This window comes from Psammomys obesus, unplaced genomic scaffold (genome assembly GCF_907164565.1).
Source record: "Psammomys obesus unplaced genomic scaffold, mPsaObe1.curated_primary_1811, whole genome shotgun sequence".
Lineage (NCBI taxonomy): Eukaryota > Metazoa > Chordata > Mammalia > Rodentia > Muridae > Psammomys > Psammomys obesus.
The window spans coordinates 35,374,283-35,386,327 of NW_026596079.1; the positions used below are offsets into that span (position 1 = coordinate 35,374,283).

Here is a 12,045-nt window from a genome sequence, read left to right on the forward strand (position 1 = left end):
TGACTAAATGTGTTTCCCTTTTGTCTATCTTCTTCCTCCCTGTGTCTTGATCCCTTCCTGGAGTCAAGGTGGACGCTGTATTCCCCTCAACCTTTTCTTTAAGCCTATTCCTCTTTCCCTTCATGACCTTCTGAAATCTGATACTATCTTCTTCCTGAGTTAGAAACAATTTTGGCAATACAAAGGAGATAAATAATTGAGTAAAGTATGACTCAATCTAAAAACTAGAAATGTCATGTTGATTATTGGCCTTAAGCCTAACTTTTCTTTGGAAGCGCCAAGGGAGTCCTGGATCAAACTAGAGAAGAACTTAAAAGCCTAGTAGCACTGGGAGAAGTTGGAGAGTAGAAAATATTAACTGATCTCCCAATTTCTTTGTGTTTCTTAGCATATATAACAAGTACTAGATGAGCATTTGTGGAATGAAGACATTGCTATCACAATCATTCAGAAAGCAATGCCATGTGGAAATGCTTCATTAGCTGTCAGGTCTGCCATCTCCTCGAATCAATTAGCTGTAATTTCATTTGTATGTTTTGAAAACATGACTGAGAGTACAGCCAAAACATAACATGAAATCTACACTTTGAAGATCTTGTTAATTTCCATTTTACAACTACAGTAATAGAATTTATAATGTGTTTGCCAGAGTCTTGTCAGAGAGGTGGTATTGATAACAATGCTTTAATTAATTTTGGGAATATAAGTTTAAACTTTCTATACAGTCAAGATCATGAATATATTCTTGAGTATAAGGCAGAGCAGATAAATCTAAATGTCTTTAGTATTCACAGTAAAATATCATTGAAGTCATTTTAGATAGATAGCTTCCAATGACTCCCTTGGTTCCCTTAATAACTTTACATTCTGAAATCTCAAAAGCCTTATCTGATCCACTGATAAATGTTTTCTTCTGTTTTTGATAAAGAAGAAACCACTGACCAAGATAAAGCCAAGTTTTGCCTTTAACATATCTTCCATGAATGTCAAACTATGTCACAGCCTAATTCTTTCTGCAATGTGTATTACAAGCACTGCACCAGTCATAAATCCCTACTTTAAATCCAGGCCTTATAATGACAATGTTGCATTCAAACAGTTATTGTGTTGGCAATAGTCTTCTGAAGGCTGACCATGGGGATTACAGGGTCATCCTTAGTTCCAATGAATCCTATAAACTTGTGAATATGAAGCTCTTCTTTTTCTATGTCCCTGAGTGTCATAATAAGGAATGGAAGACGTCAATAACCTGCTCTGTATATTTCTTGTCTTAGATGTCTGGATTTGATCACATCTCGGATAATATTTTTGCCTCATAATTATTTAAAAGAAATCACTTGGGGAAATGGATGGCTAAAGTAACTACATTTTACATTTAAAGTTTTATTTACTTTTGTAGTCTTGGGGGCAGTAACTTACTACTTAATATTACTGAAAACTTTCAAGCAAATTTACTAATTGTGATCTATCTCAATATAGCAATCCCTCATAATCAAAATGAATGTTTTTTCCCAGTGTGTTTAATATGTGAGCCTTAAAATATTGAGCATCAAGTTTAATTCCGCTTTTAATAAAGGCATGCACAAAGGCTTTCTCTTGGTCAGTTCTCTAATTACAGACTTTCTCTATTACTATAAATTTCATTAACTAAACTGTCAATGCCTCTCTCTATATTCACTTGGATACATGACATCCTGCTTGTTATTTGGACAGAAACAACTGACAGCTTTCCCACTTGGATGTGCATGCTATCTTTTTTTTGCTTCTGTGTCTTCAAATGCTTTCTTTTTTTTCTTAAAAGCCAACCCTCCCAAACTCCCCACCCTTCCATTCTCCCCACCCCCTACCCTGGCTTCAGCTTCAGAGTGCCATTTCCTGACCCTCTTAGCTACTTATATTTTCTTCATCTCATATGCCGTTAGCCTGTCCCTCATTTCTCAGAGCAGTGAAAACAATAAGGTTTTTTTTTGTTTGTTTGCTTATTTTGCCTCTGTTGTAGTATTACACATATGCTATATGAAGAAAGCAACAGTATTGCCATCTGTGACTCCTCACCGTCTATCTTTCTATCTCTCCATCATGTAACAAACAGCAGTGTTGACTGGTATTGTTAAGACAGCCCACTTCTTTTTCTCAGTGTTTTGTAAGAGCAATTACCTGGAAGAGCAGTGTCCGAGGGTAAGCACTTGGAGAGGAAGAGAAGGCAAATAGCTCACTTTCCAGAAAGTGTTTCAGAGCTGATCTGATTAATTAATAATCACCACTTATAATGTTATTCTGCAATAAAAAGAAAAGCAGCATAGATACAGATCTTGAGACAAATAGCTTTATATGCAAATTTAAGAAAAAAATTAGGAAATTGTGCCTGGCACAAAGACTTGCAGTAGGCTTTCCTGGCTATATCTCTAAGTTGATATAAATGTACGGATTCATGCTTAGTTTCCTATGAGCTTGATATCGTCTCTGAGAGACCGTGAACAAAGCAGAAGCAGCCCATGATTTAGACCGAGCTGCATCCAAAGGGTTTGCACCACACCTGCTAATCACTAAAATGAAGAGTCTGCTCCAAGATGTAACACTACACTGTTGGCAGTCCAGCTCTGCCTTTATTACCGCCGTTCACGGCGACCCTCCTGGGAGGATTTCTATTGTGAAGCCTAGGAGAACATTGCCCCCAAATTCTGTTGAGCAGAGAAAGCAAATATTTCACTCATGTGGCACTTGTTTGTCAATTGAGCAAGAGCAGAGAAATTGATGGGGGTACTAATTATTCTTGAAGGAGTCTCAGCAACAGAGGCATTCATGGATCTTACAATGCAAATCAACAAGGGAATGCATTTCCTCAGACTTTGAAAAGCTTAGATTCTCAGACAGCGTGGCTGGTGAACAGAACTGGGCTTCTCAATTAAAAACAGCCTTGTGCTCTGTCGGGGCCAGACAAGGCCCATGGGGGTTAAAGCAGTCGGAGTGTCCATTTCTTGCAATTGTGAAATTTTCTTTCCAGCATTAAATATTTATGCATAATAAGGAATATAGACGATAACTGTTTGACTAATCTTTTGTCTCCTTAGGTTTTATAAAAATTAGTGTGGTTCTTTTTTTTTTTTTTTTTCCTTGTTGTTGTTCTTCTCAAAATACCAACAAAGAACACCACAGTCATTCAAGGGTTTGGAGCTTTTCAAAAACAAGGCTCATCAGCTCACCATTTAAGCTAGCTATGCAAAGAATCAATTCAGACCCTAAGTGAAATTGCTCTGGACTCGAAAAAGGACAAGTCCAATTTGGTTTTTAAGGCACAGATGCTTGCCTGTGTCAAAATTGCTAGTCAAAATATTCACAGAGAATTAGAATAAATTCTTTGACTTTGTACATTAATGCAAAATGGCAATTACTTTGGACTTTTTGCAAGGGAAACCAAAAATATTTCTAATGTCTGCCTCTATTCTCCAGAAAGAAAGAAAAAAAAATTGACAAGCAATCTGAAAAAAAAAAAAAAAGAAAAGAACGGGCTTGAGTGAGAAGTGAGAAGTTATACACTGCTATAGAGATCTGGGACTGACTTTCCCTAAAACTTTTTGTAGTTTTAAATAGATGTGCCCAAAGACTAAGGCATTTCCAAACCCAAAGAAAGAAAAACTTATATTACAAAATCAAGAAATATTACTAAAGTGTACAATAGAAAACATTTGTCCTAAAACATGAGAAACTCTGACATTCATAAAGTATGTATGAAGAAATGTTTAAATCAATGAAACTGTACCATTTGCAGAACACTACAGTAAGTCCTATGCGGATATGAACTTATTTATCCTCCATGAACTTATAGTTCACTAGTGTTGTGAGACTACCACAGTTTGAGAGAAGCTTGGTATAGAACAGGATAGAAAAAGAAATGTTGTGGGAAAACACGAAGAGTTGGAAAATTTTTCATGCGTAGGTAGTTAGAATACAAATGGTAGTTAAATGTGTATAGTTGCTTATTGTTGTTGTCTCTAATAGCAAATTTTTTAACTGGCTAAACTCTTCTTTTCTGACTTTAAAACTACCTTGATATTTTTCATCATTGATATAATGAGAAGCACAAGCAATCTCGAGAACTCTCATCTTTTGATTCTCATGGCCCTCTCACAAAATGAGGTTGTTGATGTCACAGATTTAGGTTATTACAGTGACAATAATTTCTTTGTTTTATTATAATACATTTGACCTGTCTTGAGAATTCAACAGAGCTAGCAATATCCAAAGAAAAGGTATTATTTGGTTATTTAAAGCAGCTATTATGAGATGTTATAGCTGGTAACCTCATGTGAACTAAGAAAATATCTTGGAAACATAGTTCTGACTAGGTCGGAAAAAACATAGTCTTCTGAGAAGTCTGCTAAACGTGTCCCAGGGCCAACACATTTGATCTCTATAATCTCCCATAGATGTAATTATGATTTGGTTTGGGCAATCATATTGTCTCTGATCTCTGAAAGCAAGTAGAAATTGCTGGTGCCATTTGGACATGAAGGTGATACCAAGGATTTTATCTACATATGTAATTCTGAGCAAGAACAGTAACTCTCTCTCTCTCTTTCTCTTTGTGTGTGTGTGTGTGTGTGTGTGTGTGTGTGTGTGTCTCCACTCTTCTTCAGAGAATTGATACCTTGACCAAGCTTGGGTCCATGAAGAGGTTGGTATGCCTACTATATACTCATTTCTCATTCTGATTTTCAAAATTTATTTTTCTTTTTTTCATTAAAAATTTTTAATATGTATGAGTAGGGGCTGGAGAGATGGCTCAGCAGTTAAGAGCACTGGCTGCCCTTCTAGAGGACCAGATTTCGATTCCCAGCATCCACATGGCAACTCACAACTGTTTGTAACTGCAGTTCCAGGGGATCTGATGATACACTCTCAAAGACATATATGCAGGCAAAACCAGTGCACATGAAATAATGTGTATGAGTGTTTTGTCTGCATGTATGTATATGTACCATGAGCCTGCCAGGTGCAGAGGAGGACAAAAGAAGGAACCTGATCTCCCAGAAGTAGAGTTTCTGCCAATTTTGAGCTACTGTCTGATTGTTTTCTTGCATGTCAAAAGAGAAATAGAAAGTAACTTGTTACTTTGAGAAATTTTTGCACAGTTCTGTGACTCCATGGATGGTTCTTAGACAGGAGAATCTCAGCTAAGAATGGACAGCAGTCATAAAACTGCTAATCTCAGAAATTTTCCTACACCTACTATTGATTATAAACTATCTTCTTTCTGACTTTTAAATCCTGTCTTAAGTGTCTCCCCACTACTTTGAGCTTTGGACAATAATGGATAATCTATCTACTCTGTCTCTCAAGGTTTAACAGAGATTTTGGAGGAGCGTTAGATTTAGGCTGCCTACATTGTAACTCTTGCTTACAGAATTAACCTGCTCTTTCAAAACTGCTTTCTTCAATTCTTCTTTACACAAGGAAGCACGGTTGGTCAGAGGAAGATACTTCTCACCCGAATTCTGGAGAGCTAAAAATAACATGTCTACACTTGCTTTTGTGAGTGGCGGCGGAGGTAGATGGATCACCATGAAGGCATTGGGGACACTTCAGGAGTACAAGGTGGTGGGGTGCTGCTTGCCCACCATGCCACCTCTGTACCGAATGCTCATCTTTGCATCCAGCCATGTGGTGGCCAAGTCCCAAGTCGGAGCTGAAGAAGATGAAGACGTCACCCGGAAGGTAGTGTACTGTGCAGGTGTTTTAAGTCACCGCTGGGTGTGAGGAACTTCAGCATCTGGCTGCGCGAAGTATGTACCGGGAGTACCGGGATCTGACCACAGCTGGTGCGGCCACACAGTGCTACCGCGATGTGGGTGCCCGGCACCGTGCCCGCACGCACTCCATCCTGCTGCCGCACCGCGTGTTGCCGAGCCAGCACAAGCCTCGCTTCAACACCTCCTTCTAGACCCAGAGACCCGCTGAATAAAAGTCTAGAGCGTCAAAAATAAATAAATAGATAAATAAATAAGTAAATAAACAAATAATTAAAATAGCATGTCCACTAAACCCCTTGAAATGGACTGTAATCGTTCATAGTGGGTCTGACTAAAACCTCAGTCTTCTGTAGATAGTTATCATTAACTCTAAATCCCTGTACACAAACTGGGTTCCAGAAATAGCAACAACTACAGCAGCTCCATAATTCCTCTTTCCTTCTGAAATTTCCTTAGGGCTTTCAATACAGGTGTCTGTGAATAATATTAGTACGCAAAGTAGGTGTGCAGAAACTTAGCTCCCTCAGACCCAGGGCACCACCACTGGATTGCTACACATGTTGTAGAATAACATCTTTACCCTCAATTCTTTCTCCCACTCTTCCACAAAACTCCCTGAGGTCAGCCTATTGATTGGCTGTGGCTCTCTACATCTATTTCCATCAGCTGCTGAATGAAGCCTCTCAGAAGACAGTTATGTTAGGCTTCTATCTGCAAGTATCTCAGAGCATCATTAACAGTGTCAGCAGCTGGCTCTCTCTCATGGGGTGGGTCTCAAGTGGAGCCAGTCATTGGTTTGCCATTCCCTCAATCTCTGCTCCATCTTTATCCCTACACTCTTGTAAGCAAGACAAATTTGGGGTCAAAGGTTTTATGGGTGGGTAGGTGTCACCCTCAACAATGCTTAAAGTAGCATTAGAAAGTGTTGAGTAGTCTGGTAGTCCTTTTCCCTCTTTTCATAATCGTGTCTTAGTGTTCTACCACTGTGAAGAGACACCATGACACTTATAAAAGAAAGCATGTAGTTGGACCTTGCTTACAGTTTCAGAGGTTTAGTCCACTGTCATCATGGCAGGGAGCATGTCAGCACACAGTTGGACATGGTAGCTAAGAACTCTACATCCAGACCCATAGGCAGCAGGAAGAGGACAACACGGGTCCCGGCATGTGCTTTTGAAACCTCAAAGCCCACCGTCATTTACACACTTCCTTCAATAAGGTCACGCCTCCTAACTCTTTCCAGTAGTGCCAGTCAGTCCCTAAGCATTCAAATATATAAACCTATGGGGGCCGTTCTTATTCATAGTCATAATTCTTATCTGCAGCACTCTTATTTTGAGCTAAAACAAAATTATGTAAATACTGGATATTTCTACTCTACCTTCCTTCATCAATCTTTACTGTATAGTGTTTCGGTTGGGTTATTAGAACTGACAGCAGCTGTGGACAGGGCTGCTGTTCTAATCATACATCGAGCCAGCACCTAAGCCATGTCTCAGGGCAGTACTCAGGTTCTCTTCTGACCTCCCAACATGATAATTAAGATGGCAGTTGTGAAGGCACAGCTGCTTGGTTCTCTCGCTGCTTCCCCATCCCAGGGCTGTTTAAAGTGTTAGCTTTTCCTTGAGCAGTGCCAAGGAATACTATTGCGAATGGCCATCATCAAACTTGAAAACTTAGAATAGTAGAATGAACTTGTATGAGAGCTACACTATGTTAGTTCTGTAACTTACTCTTTGCTTCATTAAATATTTCTAGGCTATCCATTTAACTTCTCTGTTTTCCTTTCTCTCTCTCTCTCTCTCTCTCTCTCTCTCTCTCTCTCTCTCTCCTTAGTATGATGGAAAAATTAGAGTTGAATCTAAATTGAGAGCACAGAAAAACATTTTCTAGAAAGGAAAATGGTGTGTGAAAAACTAATTGACAGAAGGTTCCTCCACCACTGTTGTGTATTATATGTAAGTGTAAGATTGAAGATCTGAAATGCAGTTAATAGAAAGGCTAGTTTTGAGGCAGTGATATGAGAGAAGGGAAGACATAAAGGAGTGTTGTAGAAATAGCAGGACAGCTGACCGGGAGACATGGACTCTTGTTTGGTTCCAGCACGGATTGCCTGACCTAAGTTGAGTTTAAGAGCTATAGTTTTGTTCTCTATTAACTAAAGACACACAGAGTGTTGCTCATCCTTGAATGCACAGTGGAATCCCCAGGGACCTTAAAAAATATATTGTATTCAGGTCCCACCCCAGAGTTCCTGATTTAATTGGTCTGTGCTGTGGCCTGCTCATCAGGACTATTTAAAGCTCTCTAGATTCTCAGGTATGCTGAGCCTGAGAACTCTATTAGGGCTTGCTTTGGAAGAAGACAGGATGATGTAAAACTTGCGGGGAAGACTCCCTCCCCCACATGTATGTTTACTGCAAACCCAGCAAGCTATATGAGAGTTCATCCTTAGAGAGTCATGCCACAGAATTCTGAAGGTTCTTCATTCCTTATTAAAATTCACATAATCCTGGTGGATGTGACGCCTTGAATTATAATGAGTATATCTTACCAATGATCAGAAAAAAAAAATCTAATTTGGAAAGAATCTCAGAGTTTAAAAGTTCAAACTGGCAAGTATTTTTATAATGATTTTTTCTAGATAAGAGAAAAATCTATGGATGTATTTCTCCTATGCCATATTTTTCTATAAACATTTATTTTAGTGTATATGTGAGAGATTTTAATAGATTTTAATTGATGCCATTTTTTTACATAAGATTTTTTAGCATGAAGTTTTAACATAAAGATGCCTGTATGAGCAGGCATCTTTTAAAGCCATTTTCCTATCTCAATCTGTCTTAGAGTTTAAAATTTTTTTTGAAAATTTTTATGAATGACCTCTTAGCCTTTCGTATGCCTCGTTCATCTAAGCATTTCCTGCTCGGTTTTATCATCTGATGATTGCTTCCTGTGACCTACCTTTCACTTTCTACCTTTCTTCTCAGTCTATGTTATCTCTGCTCTGAAGCCAAAGAGAATATATCACTGCCAATTCAAAGATTAAAAACAAACAAACAAACAAAAAAAAAAAACCCTCTCCCTTTTATATGAAAAATGCAGTCATTTCATGCAATATACATGTCAGCTCTCAAAGACATTGGCTTGTTTGGCAGTCCTGTGAGGCACCACTCACCATAGTGAGCTAAGACTACAAATTTGTAATGCATTAAACTATTAGTCCTCAAAAGTCTCCCTTAAGCTTTGCATTGATACCTGCAGCCTTCTAATTGGATGATACTTTTCTCTACTTACTGGCATACTAGGTATACTCAGAAAGCTCAGAAGATCTTTCTATCTTCTGAAAACTTACTCAATTTATTTCTTCAAAGATTTGAAGTTTTTATCATACAAGTCTATCAGAATCAGCCTTCCCAACTCAAACCCAATGTATCTTAATATCACATGCTGGCGAAATGAGCTAGTATGATCACACAATCACAGGAGGGATTCTATTCCACAACAAGGAGCTTGCTGGTGGCTCACACAGGAAGGAGGATCTGACATAAACCAGATTCTTCTCTCCTAATACCGAGTGTGAAATATAAAAACAATAACAGTTTCAATGTATAAGGTGCTATTTCTTTTAAGACATTTTACTTGTACAAGGGACATTTGATGTTGTGTAAGATTTTTCATAAGTGACTTAAGTCTCCCCATGGCTCAGAATGCAGCCTTTTTAAAAGAACTAAATAAAGAATGCAAAGCCATCCTGATTATCCTCACTCAGGTGTATTTCTCCAGGAGAAATAAAACAGTGGCTGCTTTCACATAAAAAACTCCCTAGGGCAATACTTCTTTTTTTAGAATTAATATTTTAAATCTTGCACACTTTGAAATTTAACAATAAATTTTTGAATTTGACCACCCACTAATTTCTCCCCTCTCCAATTTGACTCAAATGGAGTGAAAAAAAAAATGGTACTATTTAGTTAGTGATTCACACAGACTTAAAATAACAATGTTCAACATAGCACAAGAATTCTTGAATTCCAGTCTTTGTTGTACCTCATACTAGTGTGAAAATTGGCAAAGATAGCCAAAACTGAGTATTCTCATTTGTAACATGTGTCAGAAAAGGGATTAAATAGTAGCCACTTAAGAGGAAAAAGCCTTCATAAAATGTGTGCTTCTTAATGGTGGAGTCAATGCTTAGAATGATTCTTTGTTTTGATCAGAATTTTGATGCATTTGGTTGCATTAAATTTATAGATTGCATTAGATCTGTAGATTGCTTTGGCAGGATGACTGTTTTTATTATATCAATCCTTCTGATCCATGGAGATCTGATCCATGGATGATCATTCCATCTTCTGATAACTTCTTCAATTTCTTTCTTCAAAGACATGAAGTTTTTATCATACAGTCTTTTACCTGTTTGATTAGAGATTTTCCAAAGATATTTTATGTTATGAGAGGCTGTTGTGAAAGGTGTTGTTTCTCTGATTTCTTTTTCAAATTGTTTGTCATTTGTAAATAGGATGGGTACTAATTTTCATATGTTCATTTTTTAATCCAGCTATATTGCTGAAAGTATTTATCAACTGTAGGATAAAATAACATAAAGAGGTATAAAGAGAATGGACATTGATTTTAGTTGAATTGCTTTGAGTTTCTCTCCATTGAAGATAATGCTGGCTACTTATTTGCCTTTATTCTGCCAAGGTGTGTCCCTTGTAGCCTTAGTCTCTCCAGAACTTTTCTCAGAAAGGGGTGTTAGATTGTGTCAAATGGCTTTTTTGCGTCTTAGGAGATGATCTTTTTCTTATAGTTTGTTTATATGGTGGATTACATTTACTGATTTTCTTATTTTAAATCATCACTGCATCTCTTGGATGCAGCCTACTTGATCATGTGTGTGATTATTTTGATGTGTTCTTGTATTTAGTTTGCAAATACTTTTTTGAGTATTTTTGAATTTATGTTAGTAATGGAAATTACTCTATGATTCTCATTTTTGTTGGTTCTTCATATGGTTTGGATATCAAGATAACTGTGGTCTCATAAAATGAATTGGGTAATGTTTCTTTTTTTTTTTTTTTTCTTTTTTGTGGAACAACTTGAGAAGCATTGGTGTTGACTCTTCTTTGAAAGTCTGGTATAATGCTTCAATAAAATAACGTGGCCCTAGGATTATTTTGGTTGGGACTTTTAATGATGACTTCTATTTCATTAGGGATTGTGGGTCTATTTAAGTTACAAGTTGCTTATCTGATACTCTTTTAACTTTGGCATGAAGTATCTATTGATAAAATTATCCATTATTCTGAATTTTCTAATTTGGTGAAGTACAGGTTTTAAAGTACATTGCTTGTCTGTTTAGTTTTTGTCTTGATCATAAGATTCCCTGAATTCCCTTGGTATCTGTTTTTGTCCCCTTTTTCATTTCTAATTTTGTTGATTTAAATACCCCTCTCTCCAGTTTGTCAAGACAGGCTTTCTCTGTGTAGCCTGAGCTGTCCCAAGACTCACTCTGTAGACCAGGCTGGTATCAAACTCAAATATCCAATTGCTTCTGCCTCCTGAGTGCTGAGATTAAAGGCATGCAACACCATACTAGGCTTAGATATTCTCTTTCCACCTTTTAATTAATCTGAATAACTTATCGTCAATCTTATTGATTAAAAAAAATTCTTTGATTTCATTGATTTTCTGTTTTTTTTTTGTTTTGTTTTGTTTTGTTTTTATTTTATTCATTTCAGCCCTCAGTTTGAATGTTTCTTGTCATGTACTCTTATTGGATATGATTTCTTCTTTTTGTTCTAGAATTTTTAGGTGTGCTGCTAAGTTGCTCATATGAGATATCTCCAGGTTTTTATGTAGCACTTAGCGCTATAAGCTTGCCTCTTATAAAGGCTTTCATTGGGCCCCTTAAGTTTGGGTATGTTGTATATTCATTTTCATTCAATTCTAGAAAGCCCTTAATTTCTTTCTTTATTTCTGCCACTTAAAAAAAATGGCATCATAAAATTTTCAAATGGAAGAATTAGAGAAAGTCATCCTGAGTGAGGTAACCCAGACTCAGAAAGATAAATATGATGTGCCTTGACTTATATGTAGATATTAGTGACTAAATAAATGATATTCAAACTACAATCTGCAAACCGAGAAAGGTTAGCCATAGAGGAAAAGACTGGGTGGGGGTGAAGAATACATAGATCTCCCTGGAAAGGTGAAATATAGTAGGTTTTATGGGTGGACTGAGGTGGGGGGAAATGGGAGGATTGTGTTGGGAGGAAGAGGTATAGGGTTG

At 37.3% G+C, this 12,045-nt stretch overlaps 1 pseudogene; it reads left to right on the plus strand.

Annotated features, from left to right (window-relative positions):
• The first annotated feature begins 5,562 nt into the window (after nucleotides 1-5,562).
• Nucleotides 5,563-5,941, plus strand: LOC129690863 (60S ribosomal protein L18a-like; annotated as a pseudogene).
• The last annotated feature ends 6,104 nt before the right edge of the window (nucleotides 5,942-12,045 follow it).